The following is a 22,046-nucleotide window of genomic DNA, read 5'->3' as shown; positions in this document are numbered from 1 at the left end:
AATTATGAGTGTAACTGTACTTTGTAATGCGTTTTGTGCATCTTTTTAATCGAGTGCAACAGTTAGCCAGAGCTCTGAGGTCGCACTAACCCGATGCACTTTAAATTAAATTGCGTTCAATCGAACGGGTTTACTTTCAACTTGTAATATGCTGCAACATGCATAAACAGGTGGGGCAAACCCAATATCATTCACACCTAACTGTTAGAGCGCCACTTGTAATCAGGGCCATAATTGGTCCAACGTATAAATATGACATTTACTGATGTACTCTTGTAACTTGTTTGGCACAAACACTAAAAAGCTTTTTTTCCGTTCGATAAAATAAATGGTATTTGGTTGTTAAACTCTCTTCTAAAGTGAGGCAGAGTTTAGCGCGTATTTGCGTGACAATGCTGTATACGCAGTACCGGTCTGATGCCGCTTCGTCCTAAAGGTGCAGGATAGTAAAAATAAAAATCACGATTCAGATAGAGCATGTAATTAAAACAAAATCAAATTTACGCGTAATATCAAACTGAACTCTCTGGAGCGCGCACGTGTTTTGAAAACTATACAGCAGACACGTTTGTATCAATATAGTGCACAAAACACCTGTGCCTACCTCAGTATGCTTCCACATAAATTAAATAACTTACAACAAACGAGAGCAAGGGAATTTGAAAACAAGTAAATGGTAAAGTTTTTTAAAATGATGTGCTCTCTCTGAATCATAGATGTTTCTTTTGCCTTCCTGTCCCTTTAAAAACTGATATCTTTAATTCTAGACACAAGAATGAAAATCTTCCTATAAAAATACTAATCTTCTTTTCCCCCGGGGCTGTGCGCTTTTCATTCGCTCACAAACACATCTTCCTTTCTGCTTTCCATGCGCTGGTTTTGCGGCTCCATCCGAGTCTCGCAGTTCCCCGGAGCGGATGAGATACTAGGAAGCCCCTTTCCCTGGTCACTCCTCCCTGTGAGTGAGACTGTTCCCTGCCCAAATGTTTGTTTCCCTAAGGCACAAAGTACAGCTGCTTATCTTCTGCTAGTAAAACCTGTTGTTTGACTCCACGTGTATAAAACCTGCTCTCTGCTGTTTCCTCACACAGTACAGCGTTCGTCCAAATCTGCTCAAGTGTACGTATCTCAGCTTTATTATTTGTGCCACCTCTCTGATGTTGCCCGTCGCGTTCTTGCCTCTTCGCTTTATTTTGTCTAGCGGTGCCCTCTCTCTGATTGGTTCAGTGTTTTGCTATCTTCATGTTTCTCGTCTTGTTTTCATCTCCGCATCTTCTTTCCTGCGTGATTTCTATGTTTTACTTTGCTTTACACAGTTCCCAACTCCTGCCTTGTTCCCCCCATGCATTATGTATTTATATATTTAGTTATATATTTATTGATTGATATGTATTTATATATTTCGTTATATATTTATGTATTGATATGTATTTATAGATTTAGTTATATATTTATGTATTGATATGTATTTATAGATTTAGTTATATATTTATTTATTGATATGTATTTATAGATTTAGTTATATATTTATTTATTGATATGTATTTATATATTTACTTATATATTTATTCATTGATATGTATTTATAGATTTAGTTATATATTTATGTATTGATATGTATTTATAGATTTAGTTATATATTTATTGATTGATATGTATTTATAGATTTAGTTATATATTTATGTATTGATATGTATTTATAGATTTAGTTATATATTTATTTATTGATATGTATTTATAGATTTAGTTATATATTTATTTATAGATTTAGTTATATATTTATTTATTGCTATGTATTTATAGATTTAGTTATATATTTATTTATTGCTATGTATTTATAGATTTAGTTATATATTTATTGATTGATATGTATTTATAGATTTAGTTATATACAGGGAGTGCAGAATTATTAGGCAAGTTGTATTTTTGAGGATTCATTTTATTATTGAACAACAACCATGTTCTCAATGAACCCACAAAACTCATTAATATCAAAGCTGAATAGTTTTGGAAGTGGTTTTTAGTTTGTTTTTAGTTATAGCTATTTTAGGGGGATATCTGTGTGTGCAGGTGACTATTACTGTGCATAATTATTAGGCAACTTAACAAAAAACAAATATATACCCATTTCAATTATTTATTTTTACCAGTGAAACCAATATAACATCTCAACATTCACAAATATACATTTCTGACATTCAAAAACAAAACAAAAACAAATCAGTGACCAATATAGCCACCTTTCTTTGCAAGGACACTCAAAAGCCTGCCATCCATGGATTCTGTCAGTGTTTTGATCTGTTCACCATCAACATTGCGTGCAGCAGCAACCACAGCCTCCCAGACACTGTTCAGAGAGGTGTACTGTTTTCCCTCCTTGTAAATCTCACATTTGATGATGGACCACAGGTTCTCAATGGGGTTCAGATCAGGTGAACAAGGAGGCCATGTCATTAGATTTTCTTCTTTTATACCCTTTCTTGCCAGCCACGCTGTGGAGTACTTGGACGCGTGTGATGGAGCATTGTCCTGCATGAAAATCATGTTTTTCTTGAAGGATGCGGACTTCTTCCTGTACCACTGCTTGAAGAAGGTGTCTTCCAGAAACTGGCAGTAGGACTGGGAGTTGAGCTTGACTCCATCCTCAACCCGAAAAGGCCCCACAAGCTCATCTTTGATGATACCAGCCCAAACCAGTACTCCACCTCCACCTTGCTGGCGTCTGAGTTGGACTGGAGTTCTCTGCCCTTTACCAATACAGCCACGGGCCCATCCATCTGGCCCATCAAGACTCACTCTCATTTCATCAGTCCATAAAACCTTAGAAAAATCAGTCTTGAGATATTTCTTGGCCCAGTCTTGATGTTTCAGCTTGTGTGTCTTGTTCAGTGGTGGTCATCTTTCAGCCTTTCTTACCTTGGCCATGTCTCTGAGTATTGCACACCTTGTGCTTTTGGGCACTCCAGTGATGTTGCAGCTCTGAAATATGGCCTAACTGGTGGCAAGTGGCATCTTGGCAGCTGCACGCTTGACTTTTCTCAGTTCATGGGCAGTTATTTTGCGCCTTGGTTTTTCCACACGCTTCTTGCGACCCTGTTGACTATTTTGAATGAAACGCTTGATTGTTCGATGATCACGCTTCAGAAGCTTTGCAATTTTAAGAGTGCTGCATCCCTCTGCAAGATATCTCACTATTATTGACTTTTCTGAGCCTGTCAAGTCCTTCTTTTGACCCATTTTGCCAAAGGAAAGGAAGTTGCCTAATAATTATGCACACCTGATATAGGGTGTTGATGTCATTAGACCACAGCCCTTCTCATTACAGAGATGCACATCACCTAATATGCTTAATTGGTAGTAGGCTTTCGAGCCTATACAGCTTGGAGTAAGACAACATGCATAAATAATTCTGCACTCCCTGTATTTAGTTATATATTTATTTATTTATAGATTTAGTTATATATTTATTTATTGATATGTATTTATAGATTTAGTTATATATTTATTTATAGATTTAGTTATATATTTATTTGATATGTATTTATAGATTTAGTTATAGATTTAGTTATAGATTTAGTTATTGATATGTATTTATAGATTTAGTTATATATTTATTGATTGATATGTATTTATAGATTTAGTTATATATTTATGTATTGATATGTATTTATAGATTTAGTTATATATTTATTGATATGTATTTATAGATTTAGTTATATATATATTTATTTATTGATATGTATTTATAGATTTAGTTATATATTTATGTATTGATATGTATTTATAGATTTAGTTACATATTTATTGATATGTATTTATAGATTTAGTTATATATTTATGTATTGATATGTATTTATAGATTTAGTTACATATTTATTGATATGTATTTATAGATTTAGTTATATATTTATTTATTGATATGTATTTATAGATTTAGTTATTTATTTATTGATATGTATTTATAGATTTAGTTATATATTTATTTATTGATATGTATTTATAGATTTAGTTACATATTTATTGATATGTATTTATAGATTTAGTTATATATTTATGTATTGATATGTATTTATAGATTTAGTTACATATTTATTGATATGTATTTATAGATTTAGTTATATATTTATTTATTGATATGTATTTATAGATTTAGTTATATATTTATTTATTGATATGTATTTATAGATTTAGTTATATATTTATGTATTGATATGTATTTATAGATTTAGTTATATATTTATTTATTGATATGTATTTATAGATTTAGTTATATATTTATTGATATGTATTTATAGATTTACTGATTTATTTTGCATACAGTTGAGATGATGTGGGTATTATAATTATTATTTGTAATGTGCCATCAGTGCTAAATGCAGTAGAATTACATAATTAACAAGTGCATAATAAAGACAATGATTTAACACCTACTCTGAATTTCAAATAAGCAGTAGATTTATTTTTCTGGCAAATTAATTTTTCTTCCATTTTCTGGCCCCCTGTATCATGTGACAGCCATGAGCCAATCACAGACTAGTATACGTATACCCTGTGAGCTTGTGCACATGCTCAGTAGTGACAGGAGGGTTACAGAGCTTACAGTCTATGTGAGACTGTGTTGTTTGCAAGGGGAGGGTTGCATTGTGAAGTAGGGCTGTGTGTCAGGTAAGGGGTTAAATGCGGGATAGCCCTGATCTGACTCGGATTAATAAAAGGGATAAAATGTGTGAGGCGGTCCCTCCCTAGGGGGCGCTAGAGTGCATAAGGGAGATGGGGAACAGTGAGACCTCTCACTATCCAATGGAAACTACAAGCAGCAGCTGAGTTTGGCAAAACATAGAGCGTTTTATAAAGAGACCATAACGTCACCTGTCATTTTGTGCTGGAATGTAGTAGTTTGTTGTCTTGATCAGTAACTTGCGTTTAGCACAGCAGTAACAAAGTGCAAAGTTAGCAGAATCAGTTCTTAAAGGGACAGTTTATGTCGTCAATCAAATTTGCTGCCTCTTATCTCAGTGCATTTGATAGTTTTCACAGCTAGACAGCACTAGTTCATGTGTGTCATATAGATAACATTGTGCTTCTGCCTGTGGAGTTTTTTTTATGAGTTAGCACTCTCTAAAAGCAAGTCTGTCAAAAGAATTGAAATAAGGGGGCAGTCTGCAGAGGCTTAGATACAAGGTAATTACAGAGGTAAAACTGAGATAAGGGGCAGTCTGCAGAGGCTTAGATACAAGGTAATCACAGAGGTAAAACTGAGATAAGGTGCAGTCTGCAGAGGCTTAGATACAAGGTAATCACAGAGGTAAAACTGAGATAAGGGACAGTCTGCAGAGGCTTAGATACAAGGTAATCACAGAGGTAAAACTGAGATAAGGGGCAGTCTGCAGAGGCTTAGATGCAAGGTAATCACAGAGGTAAAACTGAGATAAGGGGCAGTCTGCAGAGGCTTAGATACAAGGTAATCACAGAGGTAAAAGTGTATTAATATAACTGAGATAAGATGCAGTCTGCAGAGGCTTAGATACAAGGTAATTACAGAGGTAAAACTGAGATAAGGGGCAGTCTGCATAGGCTTAGATACAAGGTAATCACAGAGGTAAAATGTGTATTAATATAACAGGGTTGGTTGTGCAAAACTGGTGAATAAAGGGATTATATAGCCGTTTAAACAATAACAATTCTATGGTAGAATGTCCCTTTAAGAGTTGTGTGTGAACTCTGGATCTGATGTATATCCCCCCCCCCCCCAAAAAAAAAAAAAAAAAAACGCCACCAAACCTAAATATTAAAAATGTATTTCAAGTACAAAATAGTACTGTCTACCGCCCACTGTCTAAGTCTTTACAAACCCATGATCCAGATACCTTTACATTTACCTTTGTTATCAAATGTGCTTGTACTCTTGCTATCTTTTGTTGCAGAGCATACCTAGATAGGCTCAGGAGCTGGGAGATAGCTGCTGATTGGTGGCTGCACACATTTGTCTCTTGTCATTGGCTCATTTGATGTTATCAGCTAGCTCCCAGCAGTGCTGCAACAGTGCGATAATGCTTTTCCGTCTGCTCATTTATCTCCCTTTAACAAAGTCACTGTTTCAACACCATTTTCATAATAAATGTTAATTTTGTCCTGTCATATGATTTGCTTTTGTGTGTTTGTTTTTCTCCTGTCCTGCTTACTACTGGTGCAGCGTATTCTTCTCACGTGCTCTCTTACCTGCGCTCACCGTCTCGCTTGCTCAGTGTCTAGCTGATGCCTTTATGCTCTCTTGTTTCCTGTGCTCTAACTCTCATGCACACATGTTTTCTCATGCACTCTCTCACTTATGCACACTTGTATTCTCATGCTCTCTCTCACTTATGCACACTTGTATTCTCATGCTCTCTCTCACTTATGCACACTTGTATTCTCATGCACTCTCACTTATGCACACTTGTATTCTCATGCTCTCTCACTTATGCACACTTGTATTCTCATGCACTCTCTCACTTATGCACACTTGTATTCTCATGCACTCTCTCACTTATGCACACTTGTATTCTCATGCACTCTCTCACTTATGCACACTTGTATTCTCATGCTCTCTCTCACTTATGCACACTTGTATTCTCATGCTCTCTCTCACTTATGCACACTTGTATTCTCATGCACTCTCACTTATGCACACTTGTATTCTCATGCTCTCACTTATGCACACTTGTATTCTCATGCTCTCTCTCACTTATGCACACTTGTATTCTCATGCACTCTCTCACTTATGCACACTTGTATTCTCATGCACTCTCACTTATGCACACTTGTATTCTCATGCACTCTCTCACTTATGCACACTTGTATTCTCATGCTCTCTCTCACTTATGCACACTTGTATTCTCATGCTCTCTCTCACTTATGCACACTTGTATTCTCATGCACTCTCACTTATGCACACTTGTATTCTCATGCTCTCACTTATGCACACTTGTATTCTCATGCTCTCTCTCACTTATGCACACTTGTATTCTCATGCACTCTCTCACTTATGCACACTTGTATTCTCATGCACTCTCTCACTTATGCACACTTGTATTCTCATGCACTCTCACTTATGCACACTTGTATTCTCATGCACTCTCTCACTTATGCACACTTGTATTCTCATGCACTCTCTCACATATGCACACTTGTATTCTCATGCACTCTCTCACATATGCACACTTGTATTCTCATGCACTCTCTCACCTATGCACACTTGTATTCTCATGCACTCTCTCACATATGCACACTTGTATTCTCATGCACTCTCTCACTTATGCACACTTGTATTCTCATGCACTCTCACCTATGCACACTTGTATTCTCATGCACTCTCTCACTAATGCACACTTGTATTCTCATGCACTCTCTCACTTATGCACACGTGTATTCTCATGCACTCTCTCACATACACACTTGTATTCTCATGCACTCTCTCACATACACACTTGTATTCTCATGCACTCTCTCACATACACACTTGTATTCTCATGCACTCTCTCACTTATGCACACTTGTATTCTAAAGCGCTCACTTATGCACACTTGTATTCTCAAGCACTCACTTATGCACACGTGTATTCTCATGCACTCTCACTCATGCACACTTGTGTTATCATGCGCTCTCACTCATGCACACTTGTATTCTCATGTACTCTCTCACTTATGCACACGTGTATTCTCATGCACTCTTGTATTCTCATGCACTCTCTCACTTATGCACACTTGTTTTCTCATACACTCTCACTCATGCACACTTGTATTCTCATGTACTCTCACTTATGCACACGTGTATTCTCAAGCACTCACTTATGCACACGTGTATTCTCATGCACTCTCACTCATGCACACTTGTGTTATCATGCGCTCTCACTCATGCACACTTGTGTTATCATGCGCTCTCACTCATGCACACTTGTATTCTCATGTACTCTCACTTATGCACACATGTATTCTCATGCACTCACTGATGCACACTTGTATTCTCATGCACTCTCTCTCTCATGCACACTTGTATTCTCATGCACTCTCACACTCATACACACTTGTATTCTCATGCACTCTCTCACTCATGCACACTTGTATTCTCATGCACTCTCGCTCATGCACACTTGTATTCTCATGCACTCTCACACTCCGGCACACTTGTATTCTCATGCACTCTCACTTATGCACTCTCTCACTCCTGCACAATTGTATTCTCATGCACTCTCGCTCATGCACACTTGTATTCTCATGCACTCTCGCTCATGCACACTTGTATTGTCATGCACTGTTACTTATGCACACATGTATTCTCATGCACTCTCTCACTCATGCACACCTGTATTCTCATGCAGTCTCACTCATGCACACTTGTTTTCTCATGCACTCTCACTTATGCACACTTGTATTCTCATGCACTCTCTCACTTATGCACACTTGTATTCTCATGCACTCACTTATGCACACTTGTATTCTCATGCACTCACTTATGCACACTTGTATTCTCAGGCACTCTCTCACTCATGCTCACTTGTATTCTCATGCACTCACTTATGCACACTTGTATTCTCATGCACTCTCTCACTCCTGCACACTTGTATTCTCATGCACTCTCACCTATGCACACTTGTATTCTCATGCACTCTCTCACTTATGCACACTTGTATTCTCATGCACTCTCACTTATGCACACTTGTATACTTATGCACACTTGTATTCTCATGCACTCTCACTTATGCACACTTGTATTCTCATGCACTCTCTCACATGCACACTTGTATTCTCATGCACTCTCTCACATGCACACTTGTATTCTCATGCACTCTCTCACTTATGCACACTTGTATTCTAAAGCACTCACTTATGCACACTTGTATTCTCATGCACTCTCACTTATGCACACGTGTATTCTCATGCACTCACTTATGCACACGTGTATTCTCAAGCACTCACTTATGCGCACGTGTATTCTCAAGCAATCACTTATGCACACTTGTATTCTCATGCACTCTCTCACTTATGCACACTTGTATTCTCATACACTCTCACTCATGCACACTTGTATTCTCATGCACTCTCTCACTCATGCACACTTGTATTCTCATGCACTCTCACTCATGCACACTTGTATTCTCATGCACTCTCACTCATGCACACTTGTATTCTCATGCACTCTCACTCATGCACACTTGTATTCTCATGCACTCTCACTCATGCACACTTGTATTCTCATGCACTCTCTCACTTATGCACACTTGTATTCTAAAGCGCTCACTTATGCACACGTGTATTCTCATGCACTCTCACTTATGCACACTTGTATTCTCATGCACTCACTTATGCACACTTGTATTCTCATGCACTCTCTCACTCATGCACACTTGTATTCTCATGCACTCACTTATGCACACTTGTATTCTCATGCACTCTCTCACATATGCACATGTGTATTCTCATGCACTCTTGCTCATGCACACTTGTAATCTCATGCACTCTCTCACTCCTGCACACTTGTAATCTCATGCACTCTCTCACTCCTGCACACTTGTATTCTCATGCACTCTCTCACATACACACTTGTATTCTAATGCACTCTCTCACTTATGCACACTTGTATTCTCAAGCACTCACTTATGCACACGTGTATTCTCATGCACTCTCACTCATGCACACTTGTGTTATCATGCGCTCTCACTCATGCACACTTGTATTCTCATGTACTCTCTCACTTATGCACACGTGTATTCTCATACACTCTCACTCATGCACACTTGTATTCTCATGCTCTCTCTCACTTATGCACACTTGTATTCTCATGCACTCTCTCACTTATGCACACTTGTATTCTCATGCACTCTCACTCATGCACACTTGTGTTATCATGCGCTCTCACTCATGCACACTTGTATTCTCATGCACTCTCACTCATGCACACTTGTGTTATCATGCGCTCTCACTCATGCACACTTGTATTCTCATGCATTCACTTATGCACACTTGTATTCTCATGTACTCTCTCACTTATGCACACTTGTTTTCTCATACACTCTCACTCATGCACACTTGTATTCTCATGCTCTCTCTCACTTATGCACACTTGTATTCTCATGCACTCTCTCACTTATGCACACTTGTATTCTCATGCACTCTCACTCATGCACACTTGTGTTATCATGCGCTCTCACTCATGCACACTTGTATTCTCATGCACTCTCACTCATGCACACTTGTGTTATCATGCGCTCTCACTCATGCACACTTGTATTCTCATGCATTCACTTATGCACACTTGTATTCTCATGTACTCTCTCACTTATGCACACTTGTTTTCTCATACACTCTCACTCATGCACACTTGTATTCTCATGCTCTCTCTCACTTATGCACACTTGTATTCTCATGCACTCTCTCACTTATGCACACTTGTATTCTCATGCACTCTCTCACATATGCACACTTGTATTCTCATGTACTCTCTCACTTATGCACACTTGTATTCTCATGCACTCTCTCACATATGCACACTTGTATTCTCATGTACTCTCTCACATATGCACACTTGTATTCTCATGCACTCTCTCACTTATGCACACTTGTATTCTCATGCTCTCTCTCACTTATGCACACTTGTATTCTCATGCACTCTCACTTATGCACACGTGTATTCTCAAGCACTCACTTATGCACACGTGTATTCTCATGCGCTCTCACTCATGCACACTTGTGTTATCATGCGCTCTCACTCATGCACACTTGTGTTATCATGCGCTCTCACTCATGCACACTTGTATTCTCATGTACTCTCACTTATGCACACGTGTATTCTCATGCACTCTCTCACTTATGCACACGTGTATTCTCATGCACTCACTCATGCACACTTGTATTCTCATGCACTCTCTCACACATGAACACTTGTATTATCATACACTCTCACTCATGCACACTTGTATTCTCATACACTCTCACTCATGCACACTTGTATTCTCATGCACTCTCTCTCTCATGCACACTTGTATTCTCATGCACTCTCACACTCATACACACTTGTATTCTCATGCACTCTCTCACTCATGCACACTTGTATTCTCATGCACTCTCGCTCATGCACACTTGTATTCTCATGCACTCTCACACTCCGGCACACTTGTATTCTCATGCACTCTCACTTATGCACTCTCTCACTCCTGCACAATTGTATTCTCATGCACTCTCGCTCATGCACACTTGTATTCTCATGCACTGTTACTTATGCACACATGTATTCTCACGTACTCTCTCACTCATGCACACTTGTATTCTCACGTAATCTCTCACTAATGCACACTTGTATTCTCATGCACTCTCTCACTCATGCACACCTGTATTCTCATGCACTCTCACTTATGCACACTTGTATTCTCATGCACTCTCACTCATGCACACTTGTATTCTCATGCACTCTCACTTATGCACACTTGTATTCTCATGCACTCTCTCACTTATGCACACTTGTATTCTCATGCACTCACTCATGCACACTTGTATTCTCATGCACTCACTTATGCACACTTGTATTCTCATGCACTCACTTATGCACACTTGTATTCTCATGCACTCTCACTCATGCTCACTTGTATTCTCATGCACTCACTTATGCACACTTGTATTCTCATGCACTCACTTATGCACACTTGTATTCTCATGCACTCACTTATGCACACTTGTATTCTCATGCGCTCTCTCACTCCTGCACACTTGTATTCTCATGCACTCTCACCTATGCACACTTGTATTCTCATGCACTCTCTCACTTATGCACACTTGTATTCTCATGCACTCACTTATGCACACTTGTATTCTCATGCACTCACTTATGCACACTTGTATTCTCATGCACTCACTTATGCACACTTGTATTCTCATGCACTCTCACTTATGCACACTTGTATTCTCATGCACTCTCACTTATGCACACTTGTATTCTCATGCACTCTCTCACATGCACACTTGTATTCTCATGCACTCTCTCACATGCACACTTGTATTCTCATGCACTCTCTCACTTATGCACACTTGTATTCTAAAGCACTCACTTATGCACACTTGTATTCTCATGCACTCTCACTTATGCACACGTGTATTCTCAAGCACTCACTTATGCACACTTGTATTCTCATGCACTCTCTCACTTATGCACACTTGTATTCTCATACACTCTCACTCATGCACACTTGTATTCTCATACACTCTCACTCATGCACACTTGTATTCTCATGCACTCTCTCTCTCATGCACACTTGTATTCTCATGCACTCTCTCTCTCATGCACACATGTATTCTCATGCACTCTCTCACTCATGCACACTTGTATTCTCATGCACTCTCACACTCCGGCACACTTGTATTCTCATGCACTCTCACTTATGCACTCTCTCACTCCTGCACACTTGTATTCTCATGCACTCTCGCTCATGCACTCTTGTATTCTCATATACTCTCTCACATATGCACACTTGTATTCTCATGCACTCTCTCACTCATGCACACTTGTATTCTCATGCACTCTCACTCATGCACACTTGTATTCTAATGCACTCTCACTCATGCACATATGTATTCTCATGCACTCTCACTTATGCACACTTGTATTCTCATGCACTCACTTATGCACACTTGTATTCTCATGCACTCTCTCACTCATGCACACTTGTATTCTCATGCACTCTCTCACTCATGCACACTTGTATTCTCATGCACTCTCTCAATGATGCACACATGTATTCTCATAGACTCTTGCTCATGCACACTTGTAATCTCATGCACTCTCTCACTCCTGCACACTTGTATTCTCATGCACTCTCACTTATGCACACTTGTATTCTCATGCACACTTGTATTCTCATGCACTCTCTCACTCATGCACACTTGTATTCTCATGCACTCTCTCACATATGCACACGTGTATTCTCATGCACTCTTTCACTCCTGCACACTTGTATTCTCATGCACTCTTTCACTCCTGCACACTTGTATTCTCATGCACTCTCTCACTCATGCACACTTGTATTCTCATGCACTCACTTATGCACACTTGTATTCTCATGCACTCTCTCACTCATGCACACTTGTATTCTCATGCACTCACTTATGCACACTTGTATTCTCATGCACTCACTTATGCACACTTGTATTCTCATGCACTCTCTCACTTATGCACACGTGTATTCTCATGCACTCTCTCACTTATGCACACTTGTATTCTCATGTACTCTCTCTCATGCACACTTGTATTCTCATGCACTCTCTCACTCCTGCACACTTGTATTCTCATGCACTCTCACTCCTGCACACTTGTATTCTCATGCACTCTCATTCATGCACACTTGTATTCTCATGCACTCTCTCACTCATGCACACTTATTTTCTCATGCACTCTCTCACTCATGCACACTTATTTTCTCATGCAATCTCTCACATGCTCTCACTTCTGTAGTCTCTCTCACATGCTCTCACTCCTGTAGTCTCTCTCACATGCTCTCACTCCTGTAGTCTCTCTCACATGCTCTCACTCCTGTACTCTCTCTCACATGCGCTCACTCCTGTACTCTCTCTCACATGCGCTCACTCCTGTACTCAATCTCACATGCGCTCACTCCTGTACTCTCTCTCACATGCGCTCACTCCTGTACTCTCTCTCACATGCTCTCACTCCTGTACTCTCTCTCACATGCTCTCACTCCTGTACTCTCTCTCACATGCGCTCACTCCTGTACTCTCTCTCACATGCTCTCACTCCTGTACTCTCTCTCATATGCTCTCACTCCTGTACTCTCTCTCACATGCGCTCACTCCTGTACTCTCTCTCATATGCTCTGACTCCTGTACTCTCTCTCACATGCGCTCACTCCTGTACTCTCTCTCACATGCTCTCACTCCTGTACTCTCTCTCACATGCGCTCACTCCTGTACTCTCTCTCACATGCGCTCACTCCTGTACTCAATCTCACATGCTCTCACTCCTGTACTCTCTCTCACATGCGCTCACTCCTGTACTCTCTCTCACATGCGCTCACTCCTGTACTCAATCTCACATGCGCTCACTCCTGTACTCTCTCTCACATGCGCTCACTCCTGTACTCTCTCTCACATGCGCTCACTCCTGTACTCTCTCTCACATGCTCTCACTCCTGTACTCAATCTCACATGCTCTCACTCCTGTACTCAATCTCACATGCGCTCACTCCTGTACTCAATCTCACATGCTCTCACTCCTGTACTCAATCTCACATGCGCTCACTCCTGTACTCAATCTCACATGCTCTCACTCCTGTACTCTCTCTCACATGCTCTCACTCCTGTACTCTCTCTCACATTCTCTCACTCCTGTACTCTTTCTCACATGCGCTCACTCCTGTACTCTCACATGCTCTCACTCCTGTACTCTCTCTCACATGCTCTCACTCCTGTACTCTCTCTCACATGCTCTCACTCCTGTACTCAATCTCACATGCTCTCACTCCTGTACTCAATCTCACATGCGCTCACTCCTGTACTCAATCTCACATGCTCTCACTCCTGTACTCAATCTCACATGCTCTCACTCCTGTACTCTCTCTCACATGCTCTCACTCCTGTACTCTCTCTCACATTCTCTCACTCCTGTACTCTTTCTCACATGCGCTCACTCCTGTACTCTCTCTCACATGCGCTCACTCCTGTACTCTCTCTCACATGCTCTCACTCCTGTACTCTTTCTCACATGCGCTCACTCCTGTACTCTCTCTCACATGCTCTCACTCCTGTACTCTCTCTCACATGCTCTCACTCCTGTACTCTCTCTCACATGCGCTCACTCCTGTACTCTCTCTCACATGCGCTCACTCCTGTACTCTCTCTCACATGCGCTCACTCCTGTACTCAATCTCACATTCGCTCACTCCTGTACTCAATCTCACATGCGCTCACTCCTGTACTCTCTCTCACATGCGCTCACTCCTGTACTCTCTCTCACATGCGCTCACTCCTGTACTCTCTCTCACATGCGCTCACTCCTGTACTCTCTCTCACATGCGCTCACTCCTGTACTCTCTCTCACATGCTCTCACTCCTGTACTCTCTCTCACATGCGCTCACTCCTGTACTCTCTCTCACATGCTCTCACTTCTGTACTCTCTCTCACATGCGCTCACTCCTGTACTCTCTCTCACATGCGCTCACTCCTGTACTCTCTCTCACATGCGCTCACTCCTGTACTCTCTCTCACATGCGCTCACTCCTGTACTCTCTCTCACATGCTCTCACTCCTGTACTCTCTCTCACATTCGCTCACTCCTGTACTCTCTCTCACATGCGCTCAATCCTGTACTCTCTCTCACATGCGCTCACTCCTGTACTCTCACATGCTTTCTTGTTCTGTCACTTGCTGTCACAATCTGTGCTTGCCTGGCCGTCTCTTTTCTCTGCAGAGCGTTATCGATGTCCTGTCTGCTGAATGAACTTGACTGGAGCAGTTTTCTGGTGTCATTTAGGGAACAAAATAGCAGTTTTTGTGTGAAGGAGCTGATTGCAGTTAAACAGCCGCGTCTGGTGTGATGCCGAGATGCGATGCCGTTTACTTTATGGTGCTATTTAGGAAATGTTCTTTTATATAATGTGTGTTATAAACTAGAGGCCTTTACCCGTCTGTCTAGAAATAAATGGCCAATCACTGCTAGATTACACTAGGGGCCCGGGGGCCAGCATGTAATAGCTCGTTGCTCGGATTTCTGAGTTCTTTTCCTGTTATTGGGACAGCTTCTTTAGCATTTGCTTTTTAACTGCTGAGATGAGCAAATGACTGGGGAGAATTAGCTTCTAATGGTCTCTTTCCCCATCTGATGGTCTCTCTCCCCCCATCTGATGGTCTCTCTCCCCCCATCTGATGGTCTCTCTCCCCCCATCTGATGGTCTCTCTCCCCCCATCTGATGGTCTCTCTCCCCCCATCTGATGGTCTCTCTCCCCCCATCTGATGGTCTCTCTCCCCCCATCTGATGGTCTCTCTCCCCCCCATCTGATGGTCTCTCTCCCCCCATCTGATGGTCTCTCTCCCCCCATCTGATGGTCTCTCTCCCCCCATCTGATGGTCTCTCTCCCCCCATCTGATTGTCTCTCTCCCCCCATCTGATGGTCTCTCTCCCCCCCATCTGATGGTCTCTCTCCCCCCATCTGATGGTCTCTCTCCCCCCATCTGATGGTCTCTCTCCCCCCATCTGATGGTCTCTCTCCCCCCATCTGATGGTCTCTCTCCCCCATCTGATGGTCTCTCTTCCCATCTGATGGTCTCTCTTCCCATCTGATGGTCTCTCTTCCCATCTGATGGTCTCTCTTCCCATCTGATGGTCTCTCTTCCCATCTGATGGTCTCTCTTCCCATCTGATGGTCTCTCACCATCCCCATCTGATGGTCTCTTTCCCCCCCCATCTGATGGTCTCTCTCCCCCCCATCTGTTGGTCTCTCCCCCCCCCCATCTGATGGTCTCTCCCCCCCCCATCTGATGGTCCCCCCCCCCCCCCATCTGGTGGTCCCCCCCCCATCTGATGGTCTCTCTTCCCATCTGATGGTCTCTCTTCCCATCTGATGGTCTCTCTCCCCCCCATCTGATGGTCTCTCTCCCCCCATCTGATGGTCTCTCTCCCCCCATCTGATGGTCTCTCTCCCCCCATCTGATGGTCTCTCTCCCCCATCTGATGGTCTCTCTCCCCCCATCCGATGGTCTCTCTCCCCCCATCCGATGGTCTCTCTCCCCCCATCCGATGGTCTCTCTCCCCCCATCCGATGGTCTCTCTCCCCCCATCCGATGGTCTCTCTCCCCCCATCCGATGGTCTCTCTCCCCCCCTCCGATGGTCTCTCTCCCCCCATCCGATGGTCTCTCTCCCCCCATCCGATGGTCTCTCTCCCCCCATCCGATGGTCTCTCTCCCCCCATCTGTTGGTTTCTCTCCCCCCATCTGATGGTCCCCCCCCCATCTGATGGTCTCTCCCCCCCCATCTGATGGTCTCCCCCACCCATCTGATGGTCTCTCCCCCCCATCTGATGGTCTCTCCTCTCCCCCCCCATCTGATGGTCTCCCCCCCCCCATCTGATGGTCTCCCCCCCCCATCTGATGGTCTCCCCCACCCATCTGATGGTCTCTCCCCCCCCCCCATCTGATGGTCTCTCCCCCCCCCCCCATCTGATGGTCTCTCCCCCCCCCCCCATCTGATGGTCTCTCCCCCCCATCTGATGGTCTCCCCCCCCCATCTGATGGTCTCCCCCCCATCTGATGGTCTTTCCCCCCCCCGATGGTCTCTTCCCCCCCATCTGATGGTCTCTTCCCCCCCATCTGAGGGTCTCTTCCCCCCCATCTGAGGGTCTCTTCCCCCCCATCTGAGGGTCTCTTCCCCCCCATCTGAGGGTCTCTTCCCCCCCATCTGAGGGTCTCTTCCCCCCCATCTGATGGTCTCTCCCCCCCCCTTGAGGGTCTCCCCCCCCTGATGGTCTCCCCCCCCTGATGGTCTCCCCCCCCTGATGGTCTCCCCCCCCTGATGGTCTCCCCCCCCTGATGGTCTCTCCCCCCCATCTGATGGTCTCTTCCCCCCCCCATCTGATGGTCTCTTCCCCCCCCCATATCTGAGGGTCTCTCCCCCCCATATCTGAGGGTCTCTCCCCCCCCCCATCTGAGGGTCTCCCTCCCCCCCCCATCTGGTGGTCCCCCCCATCTGATGGTCTCTCTTCCCATCTGATGGTCTCTCTTCCCATCTGATGGTCTCTCTTCCCATCTGATGGTCTCTCTTCCCATCTGATGGTCTCTCTTCCCATCTGATGGTCTCTCTCCCCCCCCATCTGATGGTCTCTCTCCCCCCATCTGATGGTCTCTCCCCCCCCATCTGATGGTCTCTCCCCCCCCCATCTGATGGTCTCCCCCCCCCCCATCTGATGGTCTCTCCCCCCCCCCATCTGGTGGTCTCTCTTCCCATCTGGTGGTCTCTCTTCCCATCTGGTGGTCTCTCTTCCCATCTGATGGTCTCTCTTCCCATCTGATGGTCTCTCTTCCCATCTGATGGTCTCTCTCCATCCCCATCTGATGGTCTCTCTCCCCCCCATCTGATGGTCTCTCTCCCCCCCATCTGATGGTCTCTCCCCCCCCCATCTGATGGTCTCCCCCCCATCTGATGGTCTCTCCCCCCCCCCCCATCTGGTGGTCTCTCTTCCCATCTGGTGGTCTCTCTTCCCATCTGATGGTCTCTCTTCCCATCTGATGGTCTCTCTTCCCATCTGATGGTCTCTCTTCCCATCTGATGGTCTCTCTTCCCATCTGGTGGTCTCTCTTCCCATCTGATGGTCTCTCTCCATCCCCATCTGATGGTCTCTCTCCCCCCCCATCTGATGGTCTCTCTCCCCCCCATCTGATGGTCTCTCTCCCCCCCATCTGATGGTCTCTCTCCCCCCCATCTGATGGTCTCTCTCCCCCCCATCTGATGGTCTCTTCCCCCCCATCTGATGGTCTCTCCCCCCCCCATCTGATGGTCTCTCCCCCCCCCCATCTGATGGTCTCTCTTCCCCCCCATCTGATGGTCTCTCTTCCCCCCCATCTGATGGTCTCTCTTCCCCCATCTGTTGGTTTCTCTCCCCCCATCCGATGGTCTCTCTCCCCCCATCTGTTGGTTTCTCTCCCCTCATCTGATGGTCTCCCCCACCCATCTGATGGTCTCTCCCCCCCATCTGATGGTCTCTCCCCCCCCATCTGATGGTCTCCCCCACCCATCTGATGGTCTCTCCCCCCCATCTGATGGTCTCTACCCCCCCATCTGATGGTCTCTACCCCCCCATCTGATGGTCTCTACCCCCCCATCTGATGGTCTCTCCCCCCCCATCTGATGGTCTCTACCCCCCCATCTGATGGTCTCTACCCCCCCATCTGATGGTCTCTCCCCCCCATCGGTCTCTTTCCCCCCCCATCTGATGGTCTCTCCCCCCCCCATCTGTTGGTTTCTCCCCCCCCCCCCATCTGATGGTCTCTCCCCCTCCATCTGATGGTCTCTCCCCCTCCATCTGATGGTCTCCCCCCCATCTGATTGTCTCTCCCCCCCATCTGATTGTCTCTCCCCCCCCATCTGATTGTCTCTCCCCCCCCATCTGATTGTCTCTCCCCCCCCATCTGAGGGTCTCTCTTCCCATCTGATGGTCTCTCTTCCCATCTGATGGTCTCTCTTCCCATCTGATGGTCTCTCTTCCCATCTGATGGTCTCTCTCCCCCCCATCTGATGGTCTCTCCCCCCCCCCATCTGATGGTCTCCCCCCCCCCCATCTGATGGTCTCCCCCCCCCCATCTGATGGTCTCTCCCCCCCCCCATCTGATGGTCTCTCTTCCCATCTGGTGGTCTCTCTTCCCATCTGATGGTCTCTCTTCCCATCTGATGGTCTCTCTTCCCATCTGATGGTCTCTCTCCATCCCCATCTGATGGTCTCTCTCCCCCCCATCTGATGGTCTCTCTCCCCCCCATCTGATGGTCTCTCCCCCCCCATCTGATGGTCTCCCCCCCCCCATCTGATGGTCTCTCCCCCCCCCCCCATCTGGTGGTCTCTCTTCCCATCTGATGGTCTCTCTTCCCATCTGATGGTCTCTCTTCCCATCTGATGGTCTCTCTTCCCATCTGATGGTCTCTCTTCCCATCTGATGGTCTCTCTTCCCATCTGATGGTCTCTCTTCCCATCTGATGGTCTCTCTTCCCATCTGATGGTCTCTCTCCATCCCCATCTGATGGTCTCTCTCCCCCCCATCTGATGGTCTCTCTCCCCCCCATCTGATGGTCTCTCTCCCCCCCATCTGATGGTCTCTCTCCCCCCCATCTGATGGTCTCTCTCCCCCCCATCTGATGGTCTCTCTCCCCCCCATCTGATGGTCTCTCCCCCCCCCATCTGATGGTCTCTCCCCCCCCCATCTGATGGTCTCTCCCCCCCCCATCTGATGGTCTCTCTTCCCCCCCATCTGATGGTCTCTCTTCCCCCATCTGTTGGTTTCTCTCCCCCCATCTGTTGGTCTCTCTCCCCCCATCTGTTGGTTTCTCTCCCCTCATCTGATGGTCTCCCCCACCCATCTGATGGTCTCTCCCCCCCATCTGATGGTCTCTCCCCCCCATCTGATGGTCTCCCCCACCCATCTGATGGTCTCTCCCCCCCCATCTGATGGTCTCTCCCCCCCATCTGATGGTCTCTACCCCCCCATCTGATGGTCTCTACCCCCCCATCTGATGGTCTCTACCCCCCCATCTGATGGTCTCTACCCCCCCATCTGATGGTCTCTACCCCCCATCTGATGGTCTCCCCCCCCTGATGGTCTCTTTCCCCCCCCATCTGATGGTCTCTCCCCCCCCATCTGATGGTTTCTTCCCCCCCATCTGATGGTTTCTTCCCCCCCCCATCTGATGGTCTCTCCCCCTCCATCTGATGGTCTCTCCCCCTCCATCTGATGGTCTCCCCCCCCATCTGATTGTCTCTCCCCCCCCATCTGATTGTCTCTCCCCCCCCATCTGAGGGTCTCTTCCCCCCCATCTGAGGGTCTCTTCCCCCCCATCTGAGGGTCTCTTCCCCCCCATCTGATGGTCTCTTCCCCCCCATCTGATGGTCTCTTCCCCCCCATCTGAGGGTCTCTTCCCCCCATCTGAGGGTCTCCCCCCCCGATGGTCTCCCCCCCCCCTGATGGTCTCTCCCCCTCCTGATGGTCTCTCCCCCCCCATCTGATGGTCTCTCCCCCTCCATCTGATGGTCTCTCCCCCTCCATCTGATGGTCTCTCCCCCCCCATCTGATTGTCTCTCCCCCCCCATCTGATTGTCTCTCCCCCCCCATCTGATGGTCTCTACCCCCCCATCTGATGGTCTCTACCCCCCCATCTGATGGTCTCTACCCCCCCATCTGATGGTCTCTACCCCCCCATCTGATGGTCTCTACCCCCCTATCTGATGGTCTCTACCCCCCATCTGATGGTCTCTACCCCCCCATCTGATGGTCTCTCCCCCCCATCGGTCTCTTTCCCCCCCCATCTGATGGTCTCCCCCCCCCCATCTGATGGTTTCTTCCCCCCCCCCATCTGATGGTCTCTCCCCCTCCATCTGATGGTCTCTCCCCCTCCATCTGATGGTCTCCCCCCCCCATCTGATTGTCTCTCCCCCCCCATCTGATTGTCTCTCCCCCCCCATCTGAGGGTCTCTCTTCCCATCTGATGGTCTCTCTTCCCATCTGATGGTCTCTCTTCCCATCTGATGGTCTCTCTTCCCATCTGATGGTCTCTCTTCCCATCTGATGGTCTCTCTTCCCATCTGATGGTCTCTCTCCCCCCCCATCTGATGGTCTCTCCCCCCCCCATCTGATGGTCTCCCCCCCCCATCTGATGGTCTCCCCCCCCCCCATCTGATGGTCTCTCCCCCCCCCCCCCATCTGATGGTCTCTCTTCCCATCTGATGGTCTCTCTTCCCATCTGGTGGTCTCTCTTCCCATCTGGTGGTCTCTCTTCCCATCTGGTGGTCTCTCTTCCCATCTGATGGTCTCTCTTCCCATCTGATGGTCTCTCTTCCCATCTGATGGTCTCTCTCCATCCCCATCTGATGGTCTCTCTCCCCCCCATCTGATGGTCTCTCTCCCCCCCCCCATCTGATGGTCTCTCCCCCCCCATCTGATGGTCTCCCCCCCCATCTGATGGTCTCTCCCCCCCCCCCATCTGGTGGTCTCTCTTCCCATCTGGTGGTCTCTCTTCCCATCTGATGGTCTCTCTTCCCATCTGATGGTCTCTCTTCCCATCTGATGGTCTCTCTCCATCCCCATCTGATGGTCTCTCCCCCCCCCATCTGATGGTCTCTCTCCCCCCCATCTGATGGTCTCTCTCCCCCCCATCTGATGGTCTCTTCCCCCCCATCTGATGGTCTCTCCCCCCCCCCATCTGATGGTCTCTCTTCCCCCCCATCTGATGGTCTCTCTTCCCCCCCATCTGATGGTCTCTCTTCCCCCATCTGTTGGTTTCTCTCCCCCCATCCGATGGTCTCTCTCCCC

At 45.8% G+C, this 22,046-nt stretch overlaps 1 protein-coding gene across 4 annotated transcripts in view; it reads left to right on the top strand.

Moving 5' to 3' along the window:
- PC (pyruvate carboxylase) overlaps window positions 1-22,046 on the top strand; it is a 1,247,468-nt gene that overhangs the window by 208,630 nt on the left and 1,016,792 nt on the right. The window contains exon 1 of one of the 4 annotated variants that reach the window (XM_053720002.1): window positions 724-1,119. The exons of the other annotated variants lie outside the window; for them this stretch is intronic. The gene's annotated coding sequence lies outside the window, so the exon portion shown is untranslated. Of the gene's footprint in view, window positions 1-723; window positions 1,120-22,046 lie in introns of those variants that run through there. 4 annotated transcript variants of the gene reach the window in all.

This window comes from Bombina bombina, chromosome 7 (assembly GCF_027579735.1).
Source record: "Bombina bombina isolate aBomBom1 chromosome 7, aBomBom1.pri, whole genome shotgun sequence".
Lineage (NCBI taxonomy): Eukaryota > Metazoa > Chordata > Amphibia > Anura > Bombinatoridae > Bombina > Bombina bombina.
This window is presented reverse-complemented; position numbering and strand designations above follow the sequence as displayed.